Genomic DNA, 24,070 nt, shown 5'->3' with positions numbered 1-24,070 from the left:
GTTTATTTACTTGCCTTGTGTAGTTCTAAATCCTGTGCAGGTTAATCACACATTGGACTTTGGAACCAATGCGAGGATTAGATGAGCAGGTCCTTCTCTGCATTCTCTGGTCCTTTTGAATTTGCTTGTCTTGTAGCACAGACTTAGGAGTCCACCTGCAGGAATGCTGTAATTGGAGCTGGAATTTGTCAGACTGAGGTTACTTTGTCACTCCAGTGGTTCTGAGGGTAGTGCTTGGGAATTGTGAGTAAACAGCCTTGACCTTGTAAGCTTTCTCCAGGTAGCATGATTGTCTGTCTATATTGCCATTCTGTAAGCTCTCCTTATTCAACCTACTAGTATGCTTGCAACTTTTGATCCCAGCTTGTTAAAATATAAGCTGTTTTCTGTATCTCCATATGCATTCAGGTCTGGGGATGTCTGCTGGGAGAGCAACTATGCAGATGACAACCTGCTGTTCACATCTTGTGTAGATGCATCAATTAATACAGTTTACAAAGCTTGCTTTGTGGAATAGCAGTCTGTCTTTGAGGAAGAAAATTTAGTTCAAGTTTGTACGCTGCCTGTTATGATTTCGCTGAAGTCCAATCCATTTGGATTACCTAGTTAGCTGAGATGGTAGGATTGATATCTGTGATTTCTACTAGGAAAGAAAGATCTGATCCTTTTTTTTTCCAGGAACAAACTCTTTTAAGCTTCCCTCCCCGTCTGTACTAGGAATTAGAAAATAAATTACTTTAAACAGGCGACATTAATCCCTGGTAAAATTCAACAAATTTAATTTGGACCATTATTTTTATGCCAGTGTGTCAATGAGATTATAGGTTTTACGTTTCTCTACATTTCTTGATAGTTTGAAAGGTATCGTTGTTAATGCAGAACTTATGTTCAGAAAGCGTGTGACCCTCCCTTCTGTCCTTGTCACCGCACTGTTGAGTTGAGTTTGGTTAATAAAGAACTGTTACTGAATACTTCCAAAGAAGAATTTTATATTTTTCTGCCATTGTCTGAAGCAGTTATTTTAAGGAAAAATTACAGAAATTTTAAATATTTTGGAGGAAGTAGGAAAGGTTGTGTTACCACATTTACAGCTCATGCTGAAGGCACTGACAGTTTTTCCTGTGAACTGGTTTTGGGATTAGATAGACAACATACGTGGATTAAGAGGATCAGTCTGTGACTTGGCCTGTGAAGAGAATCTGGGTCTGCCCTGCGGTAGTGTTGTGAAAATGTTACATTGCTCTCTGCCTTTAAAAGCATTTCTCATAATATGTAAAGACATTTACAAGGGAACTTCTGACCTCTTCATGATGCCAACTTGCTTCAGCGAGTCTACAGCAAGTAGGACCGCCCAAGTCATTCCAAACACTGTAAACTGAGAAAATCTGTAGTTTTACTGAAAAAACGTAACATCGATTTCAAAGAAAAAGACATACCGCTTCAGCTTGCTGCCATCTACCTAATACTTAGAAGACTTTAAATCTTGTACCTTGAAGAGTAACTCGGCACACTGTAATGTTTCTTTGCTGTGTTACAAGCACACCTGATTTAAATGCTGTTCAGTTTGATTTAAAGGAAACAAAATAATTATTCTTCAACTCCTGCATCTCCATAAAAGTGTGCAGAGAGTTTGGTGGTGTGTTTTACAGTTAAATTTACAATCCTTATTTATTGGTATTTAAATCTGTCTGCTGCAGTAAGCCTGTTTTAACTTGCAATGAAACATTTGCATCATATATAATTAATACGCTTCAGATATGTTTGATTTAATTAGTGTTGTTGCATGTCCTTATGTACCAACTATACATTTATTGTAAATTCTCCTAGATGATTATCTTCAAAAGATGTGTGTTCCAGAGTGACGCTGTTTTTGTATTTTTAAACTGCATGTTTAAGGAGACCGGGCTTGTTTTAGGCTTTTATTTTTGTCACTACTACAAAAATAAAATAGGTGAAAGAGATGGGTTGTGGCTGTTCCCTCTGCTTATAGATGTTGTGTTTTCTTTTTTTCTTTTTTTTTCTTCTTCCTTTCCACTGTATTTCACATTACCAGTGCTGTATCCAACATTTTGGGATTAGCTGATAGAAATTTACATTTTCTGAATTCACTGCAAATATTCATTGATAATTTTCAGTGCAGTCTAAAAATGTTTTTGTACTGTGCTATTTGCTTGTTACAGACATGCAAACTGAAGGAGAGATTTTATATGACTTGCCCTCTATCAAGAAGGGATTAGGTAGAAATGAAGAATTTCTGGTTGGTACATCATTGGAGTATCTATTTCTGTCTCAATAAAAAAAAAATCAAACTGTTAAAAACTTGCAGGAATGGCACCACAGAAATTGATAAAGCATTCAAGCTATGTAGTGCTTTGTTAGGTTTAATGGAGAAGATTTGACTCCTACAGTGTTTCATCAAAAACACTTTTCTTGTGGTGATTGGCAGAAATACTTGTGAATACTATTTTTATTTAATAGTATTTTAACTTGTAGGTACAGTGGTCGAAGTGATTTTGATTTAGCTTGATAGGATTATAGTGCATTGCTTGCATATTGGCTTTATAGAGCAGGTTGTGTTTTGTGTCTAGTTTAATACTACACTGTTAGAGTAAAATATATCATGCCAGACTCGACAGCTCAACGGAACTGAGGCAGATGCTGCTGCTCATGACTCATCTTGGTTGTTTTCCATGCCTGCACAGCAGAGTTGAAGCTCAGAGAGAACGCCAGTGCTTGTTTCGCAAGGACAGTGTAGTTTGGGTTCTTATATTCTTATATTCTTATATATATTCTTATATCCAGGGCTTGTGGAAATTAACTCCTGTGATGGTCTGGGAGTAACTGAGGCAGGGTATTTTGGGACTTTCCTCTTCTTTATTGTCTCTCTATTCTGCTTGATGAGTGTGCAAGTGGAATTTTATCATGTAAACTAATGTAAACATTCTGTAAGAAATATTTCCAATATTCTTTAACTGGCAAGATTTGACGCTCCACCCTATAGAATGCAGATTGGAGACTTAGGTGATGTGAACTATTAAAATGGTTATGGATTGATAAACATAATAATAGGAAATAGCTGGAACAAGAAAATGATACATACAAAGTAACCTGTGCTCTATGAAGTCAAATATAATGATCTACAATTTTATAATTCGGTATAATGGAGATTTCAAGGAATCGCATTATGTGATCACCGCAGTGTTACAGTTTTATAAGTACTAATGTGTAAGTCTGTTCTCCAGCACTCTGCAGTCTTAGGAATATAAACTTGATGGATAGTCCAGCATGTCGTCTTGTGGACTTGAATCCATGTGTCACTGTATTACCATTTGTAGGTACCATTGCAAGACCAGCCTTCCTGTTTTTCTCCACCTGGTTAGTATTTTCTTCTTAGTTAGAAGATTTCTTCTCAGGCTGCCCAAAGAGGTTGTGGATGCCCTGTACTTCAGTGTGTTTAAGACCAGGTTGAATGGGGCCCTGAGCAATCTGATAAAGCACTTGAGCTGGCAGTTGGCAGCCCTGCCTGTGGTAGGGGTTTGAAGGGGGTTGATCCTTGAGCCTCTTCTGACCCAAGCCATTCTGTGATTCCATTACTTGTGATTTTGAGCTCAGTATTTCATGACTTTTACGTCTCCTTGTCTCTGTCAAAACTCTTGCCAGGTAAGCAACCCTCCTATAACAAATTACTTGCTCAGATTCCAGTTTTGCTACAATCATACCCAGATTTCATATCTCTGATGTTGTCATATAGGCAGTGTAGACTTCATGTAGTGTTATCAACTGGGTATCAGAGTGAGTGTGCTGATAGCCCCAAATTCTCCAATTATTACCATTGTGGAGTGTTTGGATTTGATTAACTTTGTTCAATTACTGGATATAATGATTCTGCTTCAGCCTCAGCTCCATTTTCAGCTCATAGTGATCAGGTTCTTACTGTATGTGCTGGCGCTCTATGTGCCAGAGCAGTGGGGTAATGTGTTTTCACACTTCTGCTGTGGGCTGCCATGGTCATTACTAGAGCCTTACCTATTATGAAACCTTGTGCTCCAAAGTCACATCTCACAACTTCCTTTATGTACTATCAATTTCTTACTGAAGTCTTCCTGTTTTGTAAAATCGCACAGAATCTTACGAGTAGAAAGGGACCTCTGGAAGTCATTTACTTAGTATTAAATGAGGACCTTGGTGAAAGATCTAGATTCTCTTGATTTTCCTGCCTTAAAGAAGCCTAGAAATGTTTTAATAAGCAAGAAAAGCTTCCTGCTGTAGAATTTGTATCACTGATGTGAAATTATAGAGTTATTTATGAACCTAATTAATTCCTGCAGGAATTAATTATAACATCTTACATCATTTTGATTACATGTTTTTTGTAGCCTCTCTTTAGTTCTTCAGATAAGAAGAGAAATTCTGTAACCTCCAAAATTAATCAGATCTAGGGCTCTGCTGTCTTTTAAAAGTTACAAGTGTATATTTACTTTTTTCTTTCGTTGACTTTTCTTTTGCTTTCCCTAAGACGCAATCTCAGTGTTTTCAGTATTTTTAGTTGTAAAAGCTGTTTTTTCTTTTTTTTTTTTTTTTTTTTTTTTTTTTTTTCCCCATGTGACTAGAAAAGTAATTTTCTTCAGACTTTCTCACTGAGGCCTTGTATTCCAGGTATCCTGTAATTATTTGTACTTATCTGGCACCTCTCCTGAATTATTCTCATCTTGTCATTCTTAGAATCCTGCTCTTCTTACAAGCTTGTACTTCATTGGTTTGTGATTGTGATGCAGCTATATATCCCATCTCATTTGTCAGTGCTAATTCCTATGTATCTAGTAATTTCTGAAGCAATAAGGTTCTTTATATTCTTCAAGAATTAAAATACTTCTGTTATAAGGGACATATGTAGATCATCAAGTCCAACTGCAGTAACTGTGTTATGCATAGCTTTCTCATCCAGTGCCTGAGTTAATGACTTCTTGTATTTTACCAACTGTCTTTTGAGTAGCTGGGGTATTTTGTTAGTAAAAACAAGTCTTTCTGTGTTTGTCTGAGAACTTGAGTCATCTGTATTTCCTTTGTTGTCTTCTCTATCTTCCATCTTAAGTTTGGTTCAGTCTTTTGTATTTTCTTGAATTTCAGAATAAATAGACTGCTCTCAAAATGCAGTGTAGAGCTCCTTGCCATAGTTGTCCTTCATGAAAAGCTTTTTTCTTCCATTCTGTTACAGTTAGTTGTCCCAGAGAGTTTTCGTGATGGATAATAAGATGTACAGCAGAACTTTCTGCTAGTTTTTCTGTTGTGGCATTTTATGACAATGTCCCCAGTATTCAAGGAACTGTCTTTTGATACTGTTGCTGTTTCTTGTATAATCCTGTTGCAGTTTCATAGAATCATAGGATGGTTTGGGTTGGAATGGACCTTCAAGATCATCCAGTTCCAACCCCCTGCTATAGGCAGGGACACCTCCTTCTAGATGAGGTTTCTCAAGGCCCATCTAGCCTGGCCTTGAATGCTTCCAGGGATGGGGCATCTACAGATTCTATGGGCAGCCCATTCTAGTGTCTCTTCTACAATTACAACTGTCTAAATATATAATTCTTTTCCCATGAATTCCCTCAAAAAATATTTTAATTGCTTTTAGCTGTTGCTAAGCAATTATTCTGAATAGCTTCAGAATCTCCGCATTTTTTGGCCATCTTTCATTTGCCGAATGGGATCTCTCAGCTGAAAAAAGTGAAACTTTTCTGTCTGTGCAGCCATTCGCTCACTTCCAATTATGTATCTGCTCCTGCTTAGGTCTTTACACCTGACTAGGGGATTGAATAGGAAGCCACCTGTGTCCCTGACTGCATCAGCAATTTTCTAGAAAGTAAACATTTCTGATATATTACAGCTCTGTCTGGAAATGTTTTTGCTGCTGTGTGTCTGGGCAGCATAGGGAAGGAGGGGCCTCTCTTGAAATCGTGTGGTATTGAATCTTCCTAAAAGGCTTTAGAAAGTCAAGCAGTAACATTCACATGATTACTTCCAAAACTTTTGTGTTCTTCAGCTGTATTTCAGAGCATGACTGAAGACGAGATTATCTTATGTTCTTAGTCTGTGTTCTCCGGATTAATTAGATGCTTGCTGCAGTTTCTCTACTGCAGCTTTTTTACCACTTTTAAGTTGCAGAGACATGAAACACGTTTCAGCAAAGAGATCTTTGCAAAAAGGATCATATGCAGTTACATGCGGTAATCTGTCAGTCTGTTTGGTGGTACCCTGGCAACTGTATTTTACCAAGTACGAAGCTCTTTTTAAGTGATGTTTGTTTGGTTTGGTTTGGGTTTGGTTTTGTTGCTGATTAGGATTTCTTTTGTGTAGTCACAGAACAATAACCTTTTGTTTAAAAAAAAAAGTAAAAACTAGAAGTGGTTAAGAATGGATTTGAAGGAGAACCTGACTTTATTCAAACTAGAAAATACTTCCTTCTGAAAATTGAATATACTGATTTCAGTGCACTACTTTTAACATCTTTTTGCATGTCTGTTCGAGAATCACAATGTGTTGTCAGTGTCAGTTGAGAGTAACTATGAGCCGTAGAGTTGCCTTTAAAAGATTATGAGAGAGTTCAGACTGATGACTGAACTTCATGTAGAATAACCACTGCAGTAACCTTTGTGACTTAAGTAAGGTGATTTCTTTACAACTTCATAGAGTTGTGGGTGACCTTGGGTTTACTTATAAGAAAGAAGGCTGAGCGATTTTGAAAGGTGCCAGGTAACATGCAGCTGTGTGACTGGGGCTTTCCTGCGGTGGTAGAAGTGCAGGCTTTGAGAGTAGGACATTTGGGAAAGGTAATTCATGAGGAGTTTGCACATGCTCCTTCAATACCTTCATCATATTGCTTATGTTTCTTCTTGGTTGTGCCCTCTAATCCAGCTGATGCTGCAGGTGTTGGTTTGAGCAAGTGATTTTCCCATCCAGGCTGGTATAGGAAGAATTGTTTGACAGAGACCTAAAGAATTAGAGTTTTGGAGTGGGAGACAGAAGTGAAATAACACATTTTTACTTTTTTTTAGTCTTTTGAAGTATTCAGAATATTGTGGGTGAAACTGACAGCTGTATTTTCTAGAATGGGTGTCAGGTGTGGAAGACCTGGGCTGTGATGTTATAGAGCTTGATACTGATGAGGCTGACCTCTCTAGGTCATGTGCTGAATGTATGTTGAAGGGATTTAGCTGCACTTAAGAGGGCTTGCAGCCAAGAAAGCCATCATGTCACTGCTTGGAGTCCTTCGGCTGTGGTGTTTTGCAGTCACTTAAATTGTGGTGTTTGCTCTGTCATCTCCAGCAATTCCCTTATGCTCATTTTCTTTCAATGTGTTTCTGACATTTAGTTCTTCATGGTGGGCATGGATTATTGATTTGAACTTGTTAACTAGAGAATCTGCTGTGCCTTGAAATGCTCTGATGGATTTCTTCTTCTTTTTGTTTCTATTTCCAGATTTCCCTGATGAGCCCTTTAAAATGTTTGTCTGCGTGTTGTTACCTTTACAGACTACAAACGAAATCCATATTTCAGCTTTTCAACATGTTGGCTTACCTGAAATGTGATTTGTGTTGTTATTCCCTAACAATGTGTAAGAACCTAGTAAAAATAATTAATTGTATATTTTCTGAACCTTAAGGAAGAAAATGTGTTTTCTGCGCTATTGTTTACCATTAAGCAGTTGTTTTTCTGTCACTAGAGTTTTCCTTTGATTTTCCGTTGATTTTTGCTGTTGAATTTTTGCTGTTTGGTTAAGTTTGTCTGTTTTGCATTTTTACCTCAACTTCACTAGAGCAGATATTTGAGATTCATCTTGCTTTGTGCATGCTGGTGTTTGTTCCAGTGCGCTTGGATGTTTATGCAGTGTCATCATTTCTGTGCTTGATAAAAGAATTGAGGACATAGTTTATCTGTCCAGTTTTCCTTTTTTTTTTTTTTTTTTTAATTTTATTTCAGTGTTTCCATTTACAGTTGAATGCTGTCCCCTTGAGAGAATAATGTCTACTATATGCAGATTTGCCTACTCCTCTAAGTTGGGAGAAGTTGGGAGGATTGGCTGACACGCCTGAAGGCTGTGCTGCCATTCAGCGAGACCTGGACAGGCTGGAGAGCTGGGCAGAAAAAAACCGGATGAGGTTTAACAAAAGCAAGTGCAGAGTCTTGCATCTGGGGAGGAATAATTGCATGCACCAGTACAGGTTGGGGGATGAGCTGCTGGAGGGGAGCTCTGCGGAGAGGGACCTGGGTGTCCTGGTGGACGACAGGTTGGCCATGAGCCAGCAGTGTGCCCTTGTGGCCAAGAGGGCCAATGGCATCCTGGGGTGCATTAAAAAGAGCATGGCCAGCAGGTCAAAGGAGGTGATCCTCCCCCTCTATTCTGCTCTGGTGAGGCCTCATCTGGAGTACTGCATCCAGTTCTGGGCTCCCCAGTACAAAAAAGACAGGGATCTCTTGGAAAGAGTCCAGCGGAGGGCCACAAAAATGGTGAAGGGCCTGGAGCATCTCTGCTATGAGGAAAGGCTGAGTGAACTGGGTCTGTTCAGCCTTGAGAAAAGGAGACTGAGAGGGGACCTGATCCAGGACTATAAATATCTAAGGTGTGGGGGGCAGAATGGTGAGGCCGGACTCTTTTCAGTGGTGAATGGAGACAGGACAAGGGGAAACGGCTGGAAACTGCAGCATAGGAAGTTCCGCACAAACATGTCCAAGAACTTCTTTACAGTGAGGTGACGGAGCACTGGAACAGGCTGCCCAGGGAGGTGGTGGAGTCTCCTTCTCTGGAGATGTTCCAGACCTGCCTGGATGCCTACCTGTGCGACCTGGTGTAGGGAACCTGCTTTGGCAGGGGGGTTGGACTCGATGATCTCAGGAGGTCCCTTCCAACCCCTACAATTCTGTGATTCTGTGATTCTATGACTGCACATCAGTATAACTGTGATTAAGAATTTTACTATTTGCTTCCAGGTTTTCTGAGTTAATGCTTAATGTTTGTTCTGTACTCTAGCATCATGTCCAGGGACACAAAAACATACTGCTACACTGTCAAGACTAATTTGAGCTATGCAAGGAAAGGCTTTTTTTACCCTTTGGTTTTTCCATAGCCTGCTTTTAAGAGCAATCATAGAACCACAGAATCACAGAATGGCCAGGATTGGAAGGGACCTCAAGGATCATGAACATCCAACCCCCCTGCCACATGCAGGGCCACCAGCCTCCACATTCAATACCAGACCAGGCTGCCCAGGGCCCCATCCAGTCTGGCCTTGAACACCTCCAGGGACGGGGCATCCACAGTCCCTCTGGGCAGCCTGTTCCAGAACCTTGCCACTTTCATAGTAAAGAACATCCCCCTGACATCCAGCCTGAATCTTCCCTCTCTCAACTTAAAATAATTTCCTCTTGTCCTGCTGTTATCTGCCTTCCAAGGGGTTGATTCCTCTCCTGTTTGTAGGCTCCCTTTAGGTATTGAAAGGCTGCAATGTGGTCACCCTGCAGCCTTCTTTTCTCCAGGCTGAACAAGCCCAGCTCCCTCAGCCCCTCTTTGTAGTGGAGGTGCTCCAGTCCCCAGATCATCTTCATGGCTCTCCTTTGGACCCTCTCCAACAGCTCCCTGTCTTTCTTGTACTGGGGGCTCCACACCTGGACACAGTTCTCCAGATGGGGCTTCGCAAGAGCAGAGTAGAGGAGGACAATCACCTCCCTGTCCCTGCTGGCCACCCCTCTTCTGATGGAGCCCAGGATACCATTTGCCTTCTGAACTGCAAGAGCACACTGCTGGCTCATGTTAAGTTTTTCATCCATCAGGACAGCCAGGTCCTTCTCTGCAGGGCTGCTCTCAAGCACCGCTCCTTCCAGTCTATGTGGATGCCTGGGATTCCTCCGGCCCAAGTGCAAAACTCTGCACTTTGCTGTGTTGAGCCTCATCGGGTTCATGCAGGCCCACCTTTCCAGCCTCTCAAGGTCCCTCTGATTGCCATCCCTTCCTTCCACTGTGTCAACCGCGCCACTCATCTTGGTGTCCTCAGCAAACTTGCTGAGGGTGCACTCGATTCCATCATCGATGTCATTGATAAAGATGTTAAAGAGCACCGGTCCCAGGACAGACCCCTGGGTGACGCTGCTCATTACTGGTCTCCACCTGGACACAGAACCATTGATGACCACCCCCTGTCTGCGGCTTTTCAACCAGTTTCTTATCCATTGAGTGGTCCACCCATCAGATCCACATCCCTCCAATTTGGAGATAAGGATGTGGGGGGGGGACCATGTCAAAGGCCTTGCTCGAGTCCAGGTAAATAACATCGGTCGCCTTTCCCTTGTCCATCTGTGCTGTCACTCCATCGGCCTGTAGTTCCTCAGGTCCTCCTTGCTCCCCTTCTTGTAAATGGGAGTGATGTGACCCTTCCTACAGTCATCTGGGACCTCACTTGAATGGAATGTTTTGTGTGCTTTCCTCTGCACTCAAGCTTGGAGGTAGTGTGTCTACTACTGCTGTATTTCGTATGTTTGTATCTCTGAGTAGTTTACAGTTATATTATTTGGGTTTACAAAGACATGTCCAAAGAGCAACATTGCAGGGATCATGAGATTCCTTCTCCTGTGGATGTTAAAGCTCTTGTGATGCTGGAGTTTGTCTCTCTGTTTCATCTTTGCTCCAGGAAACACTAAGCTGAAAAGTTTGCAGGAAATCCGAAAGGTTTGTTCCCCTCCAAGTGGAACTACTGTCAGGGAGTCAGGACATTACATCATTTTATCCATTCCTGCCCTCTGATTCACAATGTCCTGCAGCTCTTCCTATACGTGTTGAGATTTGTGTCTCAATTGATTAAAATAACCTTCATGTTAAGCATGTTGACTGTGCCTTACAAAATTCAAGAGTTTACTGTACCTGGGTTGCTCTGAAAGTAATGTCTCCTGATTATTTCCATGGAAACTGCAACGGATACAAAGAGCACAAATTGATACAAAGAATACTATTTGATAGAGCAAATCCTATTTTTCAGTCTTTTCACTGTATTAGCTCTGAACAAAATGAATAAGAGCCTGTGTGCCATGCTCATAAAAATCTGTACCAGAGGAGAGGACCCTCTGTTTCACAGCTGTGATGATAGTATCACTGCTGAAACATACCACCCACCACCTAATTATGCTCACATCCACAGTTTGGTCTCTGTAAATGTTCAACAAACATCAGTGAGTATAAGTGGATGCCATTTTTTCTGTATGGGGGAATTCAGTTCCACCCCTTTCTTCACCTGCACTTTCATGTTAGGCTGCTTTCTGTCAGAGTGCTCCTCTGCTGCCACCTGTCACACAGCAACAACATATAACAATATTTGTGGGAAGGTTCAACTTCTGTTGCCGAACCACTAGCACCTGCCTTTGACATGGTCCAAGATAATAAAACAGGAAGCTTTACTGTTGGAGCAGCCCTTGTAATTTGGATTGTCTGTTTAGCTTCCAGCCTGATCTAAGGTTTGCATGTGTTTATTTCAGTTACTGTAGATTTGTGACCCACTGCTTATCTCTTTTAGAGATAATGATCTCTTATGATATGTGAAGTGGTTGTAATTTAGATACTTGAGCAAAATCTCATACTTCAGATTAGCTGAATGTTACTTAGTAAGTCAAAGACTAAATTAGTTTTATATGGAACAGATAATTTTCTCTAACTGGAGGTAATTCTGAAAAGGACATAGGTGACAAGTTCTGGAGGTTTTTTTTTTGTTGTTTTTTTGGTTTTTTTTTTTTCAACCAATTGATTCATTAATCAAGCTACATAAGAATTTTCTTTTTTTGCAGTGGTAATTTGTGGGTGTTGGCAAGAATTACAGGGAAGTTGTTGTTGTCTGTTCCAAATCTGAATACAATTTCATGTTTTCTCCATTTTTCCCAAAGAAGATTTATATACTTAATAGTCCCTCTTGTAATACAGCTCACTATAAAAAATACAATTTCAGTGGTTGAAGTCAGTCTGCAAGGTTGAAGAGAGGATTGTTATCTGAGATAGCAATGTAGAAGCATGGTCTTTCATCTTTTAGGTTAAACTTTTTTTCAGTGTTCCCATATGTATCAAATAGCATAGGTGCTTGACCTGTGGGCGGTTATCCTGTTCATACTGCTTGATGACATGCCAGCATAACCCTCGCTGATAATAAATAAGATCTGTTCAGCTGAAAAGCTATCTTTCTTGGTTTCTTAATGCTGCATGTAGAAAAGAAAAAGGATTCTCACAATACTTGAAAAAAGTAAGTGCTGTTAAAAGAAGACATGCACCTTTGGCAAATTGGATGTAATATTGAAAGGAAAATACTGGCACAAGACCTAACCTGCTTCACAGACAAGTCTTTTCTACTTTTTTTGATCTTTTGTAAAGGTTCTTTGGGTATCTTGTGTGAAAAAAAGTATTTTACTTTTAAGCATTAAATAATGCTGTATTTTTCTCTCTTGCAAAAATGCAGTCTCTTTGTTATCTTATTTGATTTCTTTGTGTACAAAGTGATAGGAATTTCACCTGAAGTGAAATCTTGGAAAAACTGAAAGAAGTGGAATATCACTGGAGCCTATCTAACTGCAGAAAGTACTTGGGAACAATAAGAGAGAAAAGTTTTAAGCTCACAGGAAAACTTCATTGCGTGTGAAACATTTTTCAGTCCATCAGTGATTGTTAAGCCAGAAAAAAGGCTGACGGATAAAATAAGAAAGAGTTTTGAGGAGTTTTGGGTGGAGTTTTTTCTAATGGTTAAGTATGACAAATAGATTCAATTTTGTGTGCCTGGCAGTGCTCCATCATTCTGGCTAAAACTGTATGTGAATGTGAAAGCGATGGAACATCTGGGGTAGATGATAGAGTTGTGGGATGGTTTTGCTTTGTTTTGTTTTTTTTTTCAGAATTCTACCAAGGCTGCTCTGAAGGCTCTGATTTGGGATTTGTGCAATTTTGAAGTTATTAGACTGTGCTGCAGCCTCATCTTGCCAACAGAATTAGTCATTTTATGGACTAGTCTGTCTGAGCAGTGACAGAATATGCTTTGGAGCCTGTAAACACATACATAGGAAGAGTTGCTGTAGAGTTACAAGATGCAGATTTGTGGCTTCTGTTACACAGGAGGTCATGCATGATGGTTTTGGTCTCAGAACAGTCTGTGTGTATGCACCTACTTTGCAGGTGAGAGTGGGAGACACTTTTCTCAGAGGACGTTAATTCAGGTAAGTGGTGAAATTGCCTTCCTCACAGTAACAGAGGTTGAGCACTGCTACAAAAGCTACGTTGTCAGTAACCATAACTGAAATGTTACACTTAGGTACCCTGATACATTAAAGGAGAATCTCCTAATAGGTGCTTTGATTGTGGTTACCTTAACTTTGCAGTCTTGTAACTAGAAATGATGGATGCTACAGAGTTTCACTGAACAGTTCTGATCTAAGGCACGTCAATCACAATCTGTTTCAACTGAATTAGGCTGTTGTGATTCCTTGAATATTTTTGATAAATATTCAGATTAAACGCCAGATAAATGTTAGCCACTGTCTAGTGTTTGCAGAAGATGAAATTCACAATACATTCAAGATTAAAAGATAAAATTTCTAAGTACTCTTTTAAGAAGTTAGGAAGTTAGGTATCTGTTTTTCCCCTTTCTTCTTCAACAGCTATATTTTCTTAACAACTTACATAACTTTATTTTGATTCTTTGTATTTGTTCATAAAAATGTATTTTTGGAACATTTTTTAAAAGGGAAAAATGTTGGTATGCATGTGAAGGAAATGAAAATAATTGCTTAAATAATAAACAGATATCCCTGGATCTCGTGTCTTGTTTCAAGAGTGTGGAGTTCAAACACTAATGTGCAGTGTAAAGAAATGCTTAAATTCAAGAATTAAAAACAGTATGTCACTGGCAGAGTTTTGAAACTGAATGCCAGGTCTTCAGCTATAATACTTGTATCTGCATGAGTTGCAGAAGAGTTTCACATGAACCAATTCATGCCTTGTTAATTTACCTTGCATATAATGTGCCACATTTCCACTGAGCCTTCACCCTACCCTGCCCCACTTAGTTTCTCTAAGAAACTTCCTGATCTCCTGCATGTTTCTTTTCAGGCACATATTTACTCATGTGAACAGGTGCATTATATAGACATATGATGAATTTGCAGGCAGTCAGTTCCGGTTTTAGCTGTAAGAGTTTTCATGGTAATAGACATTTAGTCAGGACGTCGTGGAAGAATTCTTCTCTGCAAAATCATTGAATAGCCAAAAAAGAAGTACACTTCTGAAGTGTACTTCACTGACAAACATGAATGTAGGCCTGCCTTGAGCAACTCGCTCTGACGAGTGCGGATGACAATTCATCCTTGCAAACTGCAGAGGCTTTTTTGTTTTTTGCCAATTCTCTTCATCTCCTTTTTTTTTCTTTTTTTTTTTTTTCTCCTGGATATTTTTCTCCTTCCTCAAATTGATGAAAGACAGAAATGCAGAGGCTTTCATAATTGGCAAAATCTAGTCACAGAGCTCAAAAGGCAAGCAGTTTTTTTTCCCCAGCACTGACTGAGGTTCATTAATATTGTGTCTGCTGGAGACAAGTTTGTGAAACATTGCTTATATTTGCAGTGCTTTACTTTTAATTCCAGACCTTGGCTGTTAAGTATATGAGCTCAGGATCTGCAGAAGATTGGCATGGCTTTTAATGCTAGTGAAATACTACTGGAGAATAATGGCATTTAAGCTTGGATGTCAGAAGAGAAAGACAGGATTGTAGGAGGGATGGTCCTTCACTGAAAAGAAATAAAAGGACAATGCAGAATAAGTTTAAATCCCTGGTAGTGTAGAGTCCTTCTTACCTAGGTCTTATGGAACATATAAAGTGCATCATGTTCTCTCTTTATAAAACATAATAGAGCAAAATAATTAGGACTTAATAGCCTGGAAAGAAATGGTCATGTTTTTGTACATTTCTTTCTAATAACTCCTGTCAGTAAGCAAAACGGAGCCATTGACTCCTATGCTGTCTGTAAGCAAAAAAAGAAAAAAGAAAAAAATTAATAGTTGAGTACCTAAATACTTTCATTTTAGGCTTGTACTTTTTGTCCTGTAAGCTTACCCACATGAAATGTTTTTTACATTACAATTGCACTTTTTAATTGCTACTTTTCTCTGCTGTAATTGCAGTATTTGCTTGTCTGAATGTTATAAAAAAGATTAGGAGACTATCATAGAAGTATTTTCAATGTGCTTATTTTTGTACTAAATCTAAGTAGTTCTTTTCTAAGGAGAAGACAAAGTAACATATTTTCACAGAAACGTGAGACACCTGAAGCTTGAAGTAATTTTTATTTGAAAGGGAGTCAAAAGCACTGGGCAGTGAGGGAGGAACAGTAATTTAAAAGGAAGATGACTGCCACCAAACCTGTGTTTAGAAAATGTCTTGTTTGTGTTCTGTCTCCCTTATGACTCCAACATTCTGTCCCTTTCTCCTGTTGTGTGTATTGCTTGACTTGACTTGTTGGAAGTTCTAGCTGTAAACTTTGAATAGGGAAGTGTACTTGGGTGATAGCCCTCAAGTTTTTGTTTGCTTGTTTGTTTGTTTTTAACTGGGAGAACGCTTCTGTATAATTACCATTATGTATGGTAAGCTTGTTTGCTTAGTGGATAGAAACTGAGGAATGTGGCAAGTTTTATGTTTTTGACGTAATATATCTGGTTCCGATGTCCTTGATTTGGCAATACATTGGCAATGTGATCTGGTTAAGTTGATCAGCATCACCAGGGTTATTTTTTCTTCAACTGAGGAGTTCAGGAAACTGCAACTAAGTACAGTTCTCCTTTCCACCCCACCATGAATCTCCCTTGCTGAGTCTGTGCTGAGTCTGCTTGTTGTGAGATGTTTCTGAGGACCCAGCGAGGACTGTAATTAGTGAGACTCTTCAAGTTTGGTTCTGAGCTGCAGATGTGGAGAAATGCCAGCCTTCAGTAGGGTTTTAATTATGTCTGGGAACAGATTTAATGTGTAGTTGCCTTGGAGTACTAACAGAAATGTGCTTGTGCAGAAAGTTGGCTTCAGTCAAGGTCTTCCCCTGTGTGGGGGAATAAGACCCGTCTTGGTACTCACCTCTGGGACAAGTGACCTTTCTCACATCAGTCCTGTAGAGGAGCACAGGGGCACAGCTTCCCAAGGCACAGAAGCTGTTCCTATGTCAGACTAGATAAAAATTGGGGCAGCCTGGGATATCTCTAGTGGTGCTGGTCAAATGCAAGTAGGTGCTGGTCTAGTCAGACCAGCCTCTGGCAGCCAAAAATCTTGTATGGGATACCTTGTGGTGCATCTGCTCTGTTGCTGAGAAGTCATCACCGTTCAAGAAGCTAGTGGAAGATACGCTTGTGTGATGTCCATTTTGGCCGTTTTTTTCTCTAATAGCTTCAGACGTAAATGGCATCCTTCCAAATGGTACTTAGGAGGGCAGTGAGGCTGCCTTTATGGTGTAGCGCTGTGACAGAATTGTGAATGTATGAGAAGATGGAAGTGACAGATCAGTTTTCTTTCAAGCCTCTGGAGCTATTCTCTGTAGTTCTGGGTTTTTTAGGTCTTTTGTTGTTGTTGCTTTGTTCTGACTTGTTTTTGTTGGCAGTGGGTTTTGTTTTGTTTTACTGGGACTAAATCAGTTTATCATCAGAATAGAAGAAACTGAAGGAGCTGCAAGTGCTGTTGCAGCTTATGTCTGAGATTGGTTGGGCTAAAATTGTAACAGAAAGTGTGGTAGAAGAGAAAGGTGTCTGTTTGGGGGATGATAAAAAACACTTAATTTTAACTGCTGTAACCTATGTTATACATTCCCACCTTCTCTCCCTTTGCATCTTTGTTGTTGTTCCATAGGTTTTTGTTTGTTGGTTGGTTGGTTTTTGGGTTTTTTTACTGAATGTAGAAGTTGTATAGGTAGAAGCTCAAACCTTTTGAAGTTGCATTCAGTGTATTTAGTTAGTTAATTAATTTTGGTTAGCCTGGACCTTTGAGTGAAATCCTTCTATTAGTGGGATTTTTCTGTTTCTCCACCAGGCAAGCTATCCAGTGCTTAAAAGCAGCTTCTTAATAATGTGGTCCAAGTATACATCATGTCCTTGAAGAGGAGCCTAGGGTTGTCAGCTAACAGGTGTTAATTCAGTTGTTTTTGAGTCTTTCATGCTTCTGAGTTGAAGGAGGGGGTAGTGTAAAATCTGGTGTTTTCCATAGCTGATGTTATGGTTGCCAGGCAGTGGTACATTTTTATCTCCCTATTGCATGATAGATGGTAAGCACATTCTTTATCCTGTCTTTCCCACCGGCTTTCAGCTTAACTGAGATACAGCTCCTTCGATAGCAGTGAAATAAAGTTGTTGCTTTCTGTGAGGGTGTATCTGTTAGCTTGAAGCTCTGAGGCAATTGTGAGCTCCACAGAACAAATCCTTTTATGGATCGGATGATCCACAATCTAGTGGTTTCAGTTTCAGTGGTATTTCCATACCTTTTTGATGAGCCTTGGATTTGGGAAGATAAGAAACAGATTTTTTACCTCAAGAAGTGTTGTCTTGGTAACTGCTAGATTTGTTACAGATGCCTTTAAGAAGTAAATAATCTATTGCTTGGCAGTCCTAGGGACTTTTTATTATTTCTACTCTAGCCTTTCTGTTTGCTTGAAACAATTGCCACTAGAAGTATTGTTCTTCTTGCTTCGTTCAGCTGAAGGACACAATTAACTAAGAGACTGGTTCTAGCAGATCCTTCTTTTACTGAGGTCATCTCAGCGCTGTCAGAATGTTTCTGTGTACCTGACACAACGTGTGTCTTGTTCACATTAAGGAATTAACAAATGTAGTGTTTAAGTCACTTGAAAATTGCGCTTTCCACAACAAAATTGATAAAAATTGACTTTCCCTTCACACTGTAATTTCAAGTTATTAAATCAGAAGGACTAAATGACTCAGAATTTTTAACAGATGCAGAGTGTTTTGAATCTTAATTCTTGTCTGGTATATTTTCTGTCTCCATTGCATCAAAGAATAGTTGTGCATGGTAGATATTTACATCTAGAGTATAACAACAGTCAAGAATACACCTGAGTAAGATTGTCTCAGCCAGAAAGGTAGGATACTCTTTATTTGTGAACAGAGGAAGAAAATTCAAAAGTTTATTGGATATCTTAGTTTTAATCTCATGACACAAGCATGGGCATACATACTCACTATGAAGGTTGTGTCATTCTCTGCAGTTTACTGTATCTATCATGTTTGTTAGCTCTGCTTACAGATGCTTTGTATGTACGTGCTGTAGCATGTGAAAGGAGATGGAAGAGGTCTTGTGTTTGTTAGGTTGACTTGAGGATTTTTGTTTGTGTGTTTTGTTTGTTTTTAGCATAGATTGTCCCATTGTTTAAATAGACATACATAGTTTTAACTGCTATAAAAATGTCACAGTTGCGAAGATAACATCCTTTAATCTTTGAAGAGTTGCTGTTTTCCATTATGCTTTCTGAGACAGTTCTTCCCTTTTTACACAGAAAGGAAAATATTGTAAATTACAAATAACCATGTGCCCAGATTCAGTAAATGTTCATTTTTAATATCAGTACCTCTAACAGAGACTGAAATTAGTTTCCTATTCAACTATTGATCTTAGATGTCATTATGCTTTGACACTTTGTATATGGCTTTAACGTCTCTTTCTTATGTGGAAATTGATGCAATTAACAGATTATAAAGCTGTTAATTAAAGATTCAATCCATAGTACAACCAGAAATAAAGATAGCTATAACCTGTCAGAGAATCGAAGCAGAGTGGAAAGAGTAAGTTACATTTCCTTAGCTTAGCTTTTAGAATAACAGTTTTACTTATGATGCTTTATTGTTCTGGTTGGTGAGAGCAGTCAGATTTCTTCTCTCAACCAGTTTCCAACTGGGATTTGTGTTTTTTTTTCCTTTCTTATAAGGATCTTTGGTTTACTGCATATAGTTTTTGTATTCTACTGCAGAGGTTGCCTGGGGTTCTTCTCAACATTTTTCTCTGATGCTTTTGGGTCTTAATACAGTTAACCTTTCTCTGGCAGCATATGGATACTTTCACATAGTCCCAGAGTCCTTTGTCTCTGTTTCTTGTACAAACAGAACTTCAGTAGCAAAAGGTGATGGGAAGAATCTCTTTTATGAGCAGAACATTCTCTCCAGTGCCCTAAAGCTTCACCAGTGCTTGAGACCTCTTGTCTTTCTGTTTTGAACAGTTACTGAATAGTGTTCCTTGCACAGATTTAAAGTTTTGAATAAAATGAGGATTGCAGGAACATGGTGTGGTTGCAGTACTCTGTTACAAGTTTAGCAGGGAATTATGACATTTCTGAACTGCTGGGTACAGGTTGCTTTAGCTTCGATGTCAATTCAAATTAAAAGAGATGTGTAAGGACTGTTGTTAATGATGTGGAAATTGATTCTAAATCAGCCTAAATTAATTCCATATATTCAAGGAGATTATACCATTTGGGTCTGTGCTGACGCATATTCATCCCTTACACCTCAAAGTTTTACACTCTTTGTAAAAATCTGTAAAAGTAGATTTAGAAATAGTGGAAAAATGAAATCCAGTGTGTGATTGACCTTTCAGTCAGTTAGGTGCATACTGCAGCTTAGTATATGTATTAGTACATATATATATATATATATATACATACACTAATATTTATGTAATAGATGTAATTATCTGTCCCAAATAATTTTTACAGTTTACTTATATTTCTACCAGAGACCTAAATCTGTTCATGGTTCTGTTCAAGTAGTGGAGTGTTCCTTTGGTCATAAATTTATGGTTTCTTCTTCCTCTGTTACATCCAAAGTTCAGTCTCTCGTGCTTTCAGTTGTGGGGAGACCTGAATGGTAAGTCCCTGAATCTTGTGCACAGAGCCTGGCTGGCTCCAGTTCTCATTTAGGCAATGGATTTTTTAGGTGCCGTGGTTACTCAGCGTGGGCCAGTGTACAACTATTTTATAGCAAGAATATTGCCTTTCTTCTAGGAATCTGCATATTCTTTTAGGCTAGTTGTGATTAGAAAAAAAATCTCTGCAGTAAGAAATCTTAGTCCAGAAATTTACGTTGCTTATTTTAATTAGTAAATGTGTCAAGTACTGAATGCAGCCTTTCCAGTCTTAATAGAGTAAGAGTAACATATTACCTGTTTATTTATTGATTAAGACTAAGACATATGGGCAACAAGCACATATTTACGTACGTGTGTACTGTGTTTCTGCATATAGGTAACTACACCTGCAGTTTTCATTTTGTTTATTTCAGTGATACAGCTTGTATTTGGAGATGGGTATTTTTCAGTGCCTTGTCTTGAGCAAGAATAATCCTCCCCTAATCCCTGATGTGTTTTTGCGGGGAAGGAGTTTGGAAATCATGTACAATTGATGCAGTCCTTGGTACAGTTTAATGTATTGAAGCAATTTTAGATATAAAATAGGTTCGGTAACATAATTTGAATATGAATCCTGCACTGAAAACATTTTTTTGCTATGGCACTGTGACTAACTGAATATTACTCTCGTTGTGTATTTTTTCTTTCCAAGGCTTCCTCTGCTGCCTGGAGTGAAATGTGTGTGTGCTACCAAGTAGCATAGTTCCTGAGGGACTGAGAATCATGCTGTATTTAAATAAATATTACTTGTTGTCTTTTGTAAAGACCTGTACAAGTGAAATATTGGTGCATTGCTGGAGTACTTTATGAAATTCTGTGGAGAGTGTGCTGTGACAGCTTACACTCAGTGTGATGACTTTGCAAATTCAGCCTGAAGTCTCTCTGCTTCTAATGTGACTTGGGGTTGTGGGTAAACATGTTCAGGGAACAGCTGACTTCTAGGACAGACAAAGCTCTTTTTGCTTACAAGGTCACCACACATACTAATTTTTCTCTTAAAAACATTGTGTGAAATAAGAGGAAACAGTTATGACTTATATATATGAGAAAATTGATTAAAAAATGTGTGTGTAAATAATCTGTTTCAGTGATGCAGACTGGGCCAGGTGGGGCTGGGGTGCAACTCAGGGGTGGCCCCAGGTGTTTGTGGCGTGGAGCTGAGCTGGGGCAGCACTGCGTCTGGGCAGAAGTGAGGGGCAGTGGGAATGGGATGTGGCCCCTCAGATGGGGGGGGGGGGGGGGAGGCAGGGGCTGTGCTCACAACATGAGACACACAGAATGAGCATGAGGGGAGGGCATGCCTTGGGGCTGTGGGGCTGGAGACTGTGCCCTATGAGGGGAGGCTGCATGGTGGGACTGTTTCAGCTGGGAGAAGGGGCTGCTTTGGGGGCACCCTAAGATAATCTTGTGAAGTAAACATGCATAAGAAGGCAAGTGATTATACAGATGAATGAATGAAACAAATAATCAAATTGGAATCTCATATTTTTACCTTATTGGAAATTTTTCCTGAACATTAATGTGGCAGTCTTGTTTCCAGATGATAGCATAGCCTTTGCTGGTATTTTAAATATTCTTTAATGTAAAGTAGCAAGGAAAAATTCTCAAGCAGTTTAATACTGTTGCTTGAAAAATATGTGGAGATGTTTAATTTTTCTTTTTTGTGGGCAATGAGGTAGTTTAACCTTCAGGAAGAAGCTGGTTGCACTAGTAATCAACCTCTGATTTCTCTGTTCTGGAGACAGATTCATCCATCAAGTCTTGAGTGCAGAGCTGAGTGCTCAGAAAGCACTTTCCTGTATATGTGTGATTACTGAAGCACAGCTGCTGTTCCGGGCAATTAATGGGAGAGTATGATACATTTCAGATGAGTGCTTTGTCTTTATTTCCCGGGTCAGATGACCTTTCTTGCTTATATTCTCTTCTGTCTATGGCATTTTATTTAGGGTATTGATTTCTGTTTGCTTGTAGGAGATGAAGTGCTCTTGGAAGGCCTAGTGAGAAAAATCAGGAAAAATCAGAAAAATAATATTTTAGTAGTCTTCAGCTTCTACATAGGAAAACAGATCTAGTTAAACATCTATCTTATTATTTAAATAGGTGATTTAAAGACTGGTTGTTAGGTAGTTGAATGGATATACTTAGATGCTTGGTTCTCACTGAAGATTATTGGGACTTCTATTCAGATCCCCAGTTTAGTAAATCAATTTCAGTGCTTTTTGAAATATTCAATTTTTTTTCCCCCAAAGTTAAAAAGTAAAATTTAATTAACCGAGTAAGTACAACCAGAATAGGACCTTCCTTGGGAGAAAGCTTAAAAGTGAAACAGTTTTCTCATTCCCTCAAAAGACATAACCTGGAAATTTCAGTATATGAAATTAGTCTGAGATCATTCTTTAGTAAGTGAAAGAATTTTACTGTGGAAGCATCCATTTTGCGTAAAGAAAATGTTGAGGCTTTTGGGTGGTCATTAGAATTTTTTGTATCGTCTGTAATCCCTCTGTTTCATACATCTATATCTGTCCACAATGCTATCTCTCCATAGTAAGCTAGTGTGTTGCATTCTCCTATTAAGATTCATAAAATTGAATCATGTATTTTCAGGTACTATTGGAAATTTGGTTGTCCTAAAGCACATTGTGTCATCTGGAATTTTTCCTTCTCTTCTAACTTATTATCATTCAGTTGAAGGTGTGCTGGGATATATGTGTTAAAGATTTCAGAAAGTTGGTCATTCTCCTGCGTTTTTGCGTAGCTTCATTTCTTTCTGCATTACTGCCCTTTCTCTGTGAAGGATACTTAAATATGAGTTTGCAACATATTTAAATAAAAATTAGTAAGTAATCCTCTATTCTGTCCAAATTAAGGGAAAGGAAATCTTTTTTGGGATGAACTTTTCAAGGGGCTGTTACACATCAGCATCTTCACTGTTTTTATGGGCTTGAAATTGAAAGTGCTTGAGAGCTTTTGTTCTTATTTCCTTAAATAGCAGTTTCTTATTCTGTGCTGGGGGCAGAGGAATGCTTGCTTTGGTAGTTTTGACACACATCTGTCCATTCTTTCCAGCAAACCTTAGAAGCAAAAGGCCTTATCTTGTCATTGAAAGTTTCTTACTTCGATATCTTTGTTAGATGGAGAAAGCAAACTGAGTTTCCTCATAGTTATTTTGAAACAATATTGATTTGTATAGAAAATCTTTACCTGTTCAGTTCATGTGATACATTAACTATTACTTCGAAAATTCAATTTTGATATTAAGATATGCTATACTTCTTCTTCCCTTGTGAAGGAGATAAAAAGTCAAATTTTAGAGCTGAAACACAGTGTGCCACGTTTGCAAGAATTACGCACAGACTGTTTCTGAAAATGAGATTAGTCTGGAACAAGGGCAGTGTTATATTTTGGTCCCTTACTTCCTTATTTATGTAAGAGTTCTTAAGTTTTAGACTAAAGCAATAGGTGTGGCTAAGACAAGACAAGGAGGAGTATTTGCTCATCTGGAAGCTGATCCCATTAGATTTCCCCTGCGGCTGCAATGCAAGTGGTTCCCATCTTGCTTTTCCTGCCTGTCAAATTCTCTGACAGAGGGCAGCTGAAATTGGTATTGTTTTCTTGTCAGTATTTCCAATGCTCATTCATGGAGCTTGTTTATTCAGCTATTTGCCATCGAAACCTCTCTGTCTGTACTCGGGGGATTGACTTCAACTTCTATTTTACATTAATTTTAATTTTTTAATTAGTATTTGGTACATGGTTTTATAGATCTTTGAAGTTTAAAGTATTCCAACAATAAAACACAGGCTGAAGTTGTATTTTACCCACAGACATACAGTTTAACTTAGAATTCTGGAGATGTCCTTTTCATGACACTACATTTTAAAATGTAGGGTAAGGTTCAGAATAGCTGAAGCTATTGTGTGCAAATGAAACCTTCTGAGGTAGATAAGCCTGCTCGCTCTAAGAAACTCTCATACTTTAAACTGTATTCTTATGGGTTTTTCCTGTTTCTGTGGGCTTTATTGTTGGCAGACATCTCTAGTATTTGTATCATCTTTTGAGGCTTTCAATCAGTCAGCAAGGCTAACATGCCTTGCTAGTCTCGCTGTGGTCAGGTTATGAGA

General features: G+C 39.0%; 1 protein-coding gene across 6 annotated transcripts in view; it reads left to right on the top strand.

The window, feature by feature from the left end:
* Positions 1 to 24,070, top strand: part of APBA1 (amyloid beta precursor protein binding family A member 1) — an 81,255-nt gene that overhangs the window by 22,829 nt on the left and 34,356 nt on the right. The window lies entirely within an intron of this gene.

The sequence above is a fragment of the Lagopus muta genome, chromosome Z (genome assembly GCF_023343835.1).
Source record: "Lagopus muta isolate bLagMut1 chromosome Z, bLagMut1 primary, whole genome shotgun sequence".
Taxonomy (NCBI): domain Eukaryota; kingdom Metazoa; phylum Chordata; class Aves; order Galliformes; family Phasianidae; genus Lagopus; species Lagopus muta.
This window is presented reverse-complemented; position numbering and strand designations above follow the sequence as displayed.